Raw genomic sequence first — 6,925 nt, 5'->3', positions numbered from 1 at the left:
TATCTCTCCCTTACTCGAAGTATGGAGAGTGGGATCTCATTATCAATGTTGGGCCTTTGATAATGGCAGCCATCCTACTGAGGGGCAAAGATGTGCGATAAGCATGTCACGCCACCATGTTGGCAGCAAGCAAGTTTGTCAACGGTGTGGAAGAATTACAACCAACTGAATTGTTCAGAATTGTCAGATCTTCTCAACGTAACTGATGATGTCTCACATCTTCTTGATTAGGCAGCACTGTAGGAAAGACTGAAGGATAAAGTAACAAATTTTTCTAGAGAAACAATGCCTTCTCGAATGACATTAAAGTCCTAAACAATCTATAGAGAAAAAGCAGGTAAAGATTAAAGTCTAGTGATCCTTCCGGAATGTTGTACGCCAATTCCTTCTGCCATCCAGCCAAATGTGTGCATTGATCTGCAGCTCTGTTAAGTCACAGCTGAAACTCAAGACTTTGAACAAACACGATCCTCAAATAAAGGATCAGCCAATAGCAAAGAGGCACAACATTCAGCAGTTCGATTTGTGTGGCCATCGTGTACTAGCTCACAGAGGGAGAAAATGTTGTCAACTCTTATTCAAAGTGACGGTTCCCCAAGAAAGTTTACCCAAACCGGAACAACTGTATCATAACCCTTTTCGAGTCAACTAATAGGAAGAAGGTTTAAAAATCTGCCTTATCCAAAACTATCACAAGCATGAGCAACTCTGAGATTTTGCATGTTGCGCAATGTGTGTCATCAACAGATGTTAAACAAAGAGAGAGAGATTAAATGTTTGGTTTTGGAGTGAAGTTATAGCGAGGACTAAAGAATCATTTGTTTAATTATGGAAATTTAGCAGTGGATGGCACACACTTCAGTTAAGTTTGTGATTTGGAAGTGAACTGGTGATAAAGTTACATACATACACCTGCTGCCATGATACTTAAAGAAGATTCAGGATTTGATTCTAAATCCCACTTATAGTCCCCGACAAAACCATTACCTCTCTCAATCCCTCTCTCTCTCCCTCCTCTAAAAAACTCCACAACAGTTATTGTCATTCCTTCCCTGAAGGATATTCGTGGGCCAATCAGTTAGCTTTTAGACTGAACTGTTTTATCTCCAGCAATTATAAGAGTGACAAACCTTAAATTGAAATTTCTGTTTTGGTGGGACCTCTCTCATGCAATTCCTTCTCGTTTCAGTCACATTCACAGGATTTTGGAAGAGAAGAATGTAACATCAGAAAATTTAAATCACAAAACATCACATCAGAATCTCAGTTTCACACATTTCTAGTAACTTGAATAATTTTTGTATTTTGAACATGGAAATTAAAATCACCATTTACAATGGGGAGAAACCTTCTTTTATTCCCTGTGTGGACTTCAGTCATATTCGAGAGTGTGGTGCTGGATAAGCAAAGAGGTCAGGCAGCATCTGGGAAACGTGAGAATCGACATTTCAGGCAGACGCCCTTCATGTGCCAGAAACGTCGATTGTCCTGCCCCTCTGATGCTGCCTGACCAGCTGTGTTTTTGCAGCATCACACTCTTGCCGCAGATTTGCAGTCTTCAGTTCTCATTTTCTCCACAGGTTCTGTCGTAGTCGGGTGAAAGTGTGGAATGCACATCAATAAACATCTGCCCTGATACATATCTGTGCAATCACACTGAACAGAGGCGGTTCACCTGCGCAGAACATGAGAAGGTTTTCAGTGACTTATCCCATCTGAAGGCAAATCAGGAAGTTCACACTGAGAACAGATCATTCACTCAATCAGAGTGTGGGAAGAGAAGCACTCAAGCAAAACACTCACTAAAACACCAGCGTGTTCACATTGGCGAGATATCATTCATGTGTTCCGAATTTGGCAATGGATTCACTCAGCCATCCTACCTGCTGAAACACCAACAGTGTTCAGAGTCATGCAAGAATATTTCCACGGCGGAATTGTGGGAAATGATTTAAATATCTTGCAAAACTGGTCAGTCAACAACGTGTTCACACTGACGAGAAACCATTTCGATGCTTTCACTCGGTTTGGGTTCACCAGCAAATCGCATCAGGGAGATGCTATTCGGCTGTCCAGAATACAGAAAGAAAATACTTTTTTTTCTAATCTGCTAAAGCACCAGCATATTCACATTAGGGAGAGAAAAGCCCTTCCCACACTTGGAGCAGTGTGGGAAGGGCTTTTCTCAGTCATCAATCTGTTCAGACATAAACAAGTTCACAAGTCATGACCTTGATTGATTTTTGTTGCTCGCAAACTGGATTGAACCCTGTTAACTTGGGTCTGTGTCTGCTGATGATTACTGCTTCCAGCCCAGCTATTGCGGCTAACATTCCGGGCAATGAGAAATAAATCCGTTTATTTTTTAATGACACGCAGATGTTCGAGGCCTGAAAGAAAAACTGCTTGTTGGTGAAACTCAACAGGTCTGAATCACCTGTGGAGAGAGAAAATTAATAATTGTTTTGAGACTGATCTGAATCTGCTTTGACACTGAATTGGACTGGGAATAATTGCTATCGAAGAAAGGAGTAGGAAGAGGCCGTGAAATATTGTAAACGTGTCCAGAGAGCTAGTGGTGGTACGGAGACATATAGATTTACAGGCAGTGCGAGAGTTAAGTTTAAAAAGAAAACTTATGTTAGTTCTGTTGAGAACAAGCCGAATAACCAAGACTCTGGTTAGCTCCGAGGTAAAAAGAGGGAGGAGACATCAGTAGGGGGAATATGCCGAGAGGGAACGTTGGAGGAGAGGTAAGTGAGTAACTTAAACAGCGTAACTCCGATGGATGACAGCGTTCCTGGTGTTCAGTTGTTGAACTCAGTGTTGAGACCTGAAGACAGTTCCTCCAGTTTGTATGTTAACTGTGGAAAATGCTGAGTTTATTCTGGTATATCAGGTGTCAGGTGGTCCTTTTGAATTGCTCGTCCTGTTTCCTCCATCCTCACCTCCAACAACAAGGGCGAGGAGCTCATGGAGGTTTTCTGTCAGTAAAATAGATGCGATCTAATTCAGCTGCCTCCCTCCCATCCACGCATCGCTGAACAAGTCTTTAAATCACTTTTAAAAAATACGAGGTCCTGTGAAAGATACCAAGTCCGACAGCATCTATGGCGTAATATAATTCCAAAGAAAATTCATACTCAACTCAAAATGCTCACTCTGTTTCTCTGTTCAGAGATTCTGTCACACCTACCGAATTTTCCAGCACCTGCGTTTGTATTTTAGATTTCCACTATTGGCAGCATCCTGCTGTAATTTGGGTTTATTCTAGAGTTTATTCTTTTTCGGTTCTGCTCCTGTAACTTTATTCAGCCATGTCCGAGCCCATCTTGTACATTTTTTTTATATAGCCTTCTTCCCACGAAATTACTAATAATCCAATTCCCCCATGTTCACTGTGTCTGCAATTGTCCTCTCTCTGTCTTCTAGTACCGTCCTTCACTCTTGTAGATTCACGGTCAGAAGTATCCTCAGAAATAACCGCGCACTTTCTTGTCCACACAGACTATTGACCCATCTACGATCCCCCTTTCCACTACTTCTACATGGTGTCACTAAGGGTTAATCTTTGGTTTGTCCTATTTCTCATCAACACACTTCCATTGTTTGAATCATCAAAACGAAAGTGATTCTCACTTTCACATTTTCACTGAGACGACCAAGACATGCGTCACCATCCTCCCTCTCCATTTCGCTATTTCATGAATATTTTCTGTTTAAAACTCTGTGAACCAAAGTCATCTTCTTTGTTTGCTGCTGAATGTTCTGTTCCCTGATGTCCAAGACCACCCCCATTCTGGAAATTTTCTAAAGCTGAACCATTTTTTTTTCATAATCGTGCTGTGTTTTTTTTTCCTGCGATCAGTCAGTGATCATATATTCCAAAGGGGAAAAGTGAGGACTGCAGATGCTGAAGATCAGAGTGGAGCGCATGGTGCTGGAAAATCACAACAGGTTAGGCTGCATCTGAGGAGCAGGAGTATCGACGTTTCGGGCATAAGCCTGCACTTCTGATGAAGGGTTGTTGCACGAAACGTCGATCTTTCTGCTCCTTGGATGCCGCCTGACCTGCTGTGCATTTGCAGCACAACATTCTCGGCACTGTCCCCAATACCAGACGCAGCCCAGATTACCTAATCTCTGACAGACACTATGGCTCCATTATCATATACCCCCTTGATGTGGAGATCAGAGATATTAGTGCAGTTCAAGCAATTCGCCCAGGACAGGCACCCTTCCCTATCCCTGTGATGCGAGGAAGTGAGGGGTGAACACATCTCATGCAGTATCATCCTATGCTCCCAACTCTCACTATCCCTGTGATGGGGGGAATGAGGGATCGATGTCCAACACGCAAAAGAAGCAAGAGCGATATGAAAAACATGTTTTGTCACAGAAAGAATAGTAAAGTATGGAATCTACTGCCTGGAATTGTGGAGGAGGCAGGTTCAATTGAGGCATTCCAAGAGGTCACTGCATGATTAATGGATGGTAATGGTGGTGTAGATAGATGTGGAGAATAGTCTATAATTTGTCCCTGGAGAATAGAGGTCATGCAGGCATGATGGAACAAATCGCCTCTAAATGAGCTTTAATAGTTCTATATCTATGTGAAGTGAGCCTGGAAATTAAAATGATATGGTGATATGCTCGAATAGAACTGAAAAATAGTTTGCTGTACATCAGGAGAGAGAAATGCATTTAAACTAGTGAAATAGTACAACAGCGATTGTGAATCCTGAACAGGACCAGACAGGAATTGATGAGTTTGATCAGTCTGGAATAAGTTGATTATGTTTCTTCACATTTTTATGCTTACAGTAAGAACGTATGGCGCTGGAAAAGCACAGCCAGTCAGACAGAATCTGAGGAGCATGAGAGTCGAAATTTCGAGCATAAGCTCATCATCATGTCTGATGAAGAGCTTATTCTCGAAATATCGACTCTCTTGCTCCTCGAATGCGGACACACTGGCTAAGCCTTTCGAGCACCACACGTTTTGAAAGTGATCTCCAGCAACTTCAGTCCTCACTTTCTAAATTGTGCGTTTACAGTTGAACAAGAGCATAATACTAATTAGGACATCAAATATGAAAATGAAGTGCCGGTCGGCTAGAATGTGCTGGTGCACACTGTAATACAGTATTACAAGTGAAACAAAACAAGAAACTCTTGTCATTAAACTCATGACTGGAGCTGAACATAAACTAAGTGAAAATAACCAGCAAGAAGTGAGGAAATGAAACATTAATCTGACTTTGTTTCACTGGAATCACAGAATTTCAGATAAAAGTTTTCAATGAACAGTGAGCAGTTATGCCTGCTGTCTCCAAATAATGCGACATTGGAGTCTTTTGAACTAACACACTTCAGAATTCTTCTTTCTCTGCTCTGCATCCCATATGTGAAAATAGTTATTCATGTGTGCAGATACAGTAGCTCAGGCCTGAGGACAGACAAAACAATGATGAAGATCGTCCCATCAGGTTCAGTGATGCTCACAATATGTCTCAGGACTTTCGCACCACAGACATTGAGGATTTGGAAGAAGACAACTGCTGATGTTGAAATCATAAAAAAGTCAAAGAGCTCTCATGGAGAATCCAGGTGTGCCCTCAAACAGATGTCATAGCTGCTGCTGTGAGACCTAAGAGAGGAAAGGCAACGATGGTAATTGTGGAGCCCATCTACTAATAATATAAGTGGGCTCCGATCTCTCCACCAATAACATCTTGGATCCTTGCCTTAACTCTAAGAACGACGTTCTTGACTAACTTGTGAAAGTAAGAGAAAGTGAGGACTTCAGATGCAGGAGATCAGAGTCGAGAGTGTGGCACAGCAGGTCATGCAGCATCTGAGGAGCAGGAGAAGTGACGTTTCAGGCATAGGCCCTTCTTCATGAATTGGTAATCAGGAATAATCTGTGAAATTCCCTTATATTTCAGTTAATTAACTGTGAATTAACTTACAAACATCAAATAATTACAAAATTGTATTGTGCAGTCATCTACAAATTTTGGAACCAATTGAAGTTAAGACTGTGGAACTGCCTCAACTTCTTTCCACAGTATGTTCATTGGAAAACAGTCAATCAGTGTCTATGAGTCGGTGCCTTTCCAGTAGGGTGGCATGTAGGCTCAGTGGTTAGCATTGCTGTCACATAGAACAAAGAATCTTGATCCAATTTTTATTGCAGTTGACTCACCCTGTGACGTTGTCACACAAAATGATAGCATAACGTGAGATTTCCAGAGTGTTGAGAGTTATCTATTGTTTTGTTAGAGGATTGGCCAAACAACAAAAGGCTTAGGAAAATCTTTTTTTTCTCTTCGGCAAAGTGTGGGGTGCCACATTGTTCAGTCGTCAGGCATCCATCGATTTAAAACCTGCAGTGATGCCACGTACATTGGGATAGAGTGTACTATAGCGACATTTGCAGATGAGATTAAAATAGTTGGGAGAAGAAATTGCAATCCAGACATAAAGTTGCAAATGGATGTGGGTACGTTGGGTGAACCAGCCAAAACTTGGCAGGTGAAGACTAACGTGGCTAACTCTGAGTTATTGGCTCTGGTTGAAGGATTAGAAAGGCAACTTACGATCGACTAGAAATTAGATTAGATTACTTACAGTGTGGAAAAAGGCCCTTTGGTCCAACAAGTCCACACTAACCCGCCAAAGCGCAACCCACCCAGACACATTGCCCTACATTTACCTGCACCACCACTACGGGCAATTTAGCATGGCCAATTCACTGGACAAGCACATTTTTGGACTGTGGGAGGAAAGCAGAGCACCCGGAGGAAACCCAGCAGAATACGGGGAGAATGTGTAAACTCCACGCAGTCAGTCGCCTGAGGTGGGAATTGAACCCGGGTCTCTGGCCCTGTGAGGTAGAAGTGCTAATCACTGTGCCACCGTG

This window comes from Chiloscyllium punctatum, chromosome 35 (genome assembly GCF_047496795.1).
Source record: "Chiloscyllium punctatum isolate Juve2018m chromosome 35, sChiPun1.3, whole genome shotgun sequence".
In the NCBI taxonomy this organism is placed as follows: domain Eukaryota; kingdom Metazoa; phylum Chordata; class Chondrichthyes; order Orectolobiformes; family Hemiscylliidae; genus Chiloscyllium; species Chiloscyllium punctatum.
Note: the sequence above shows the minus strand (reverse complement) of the source record.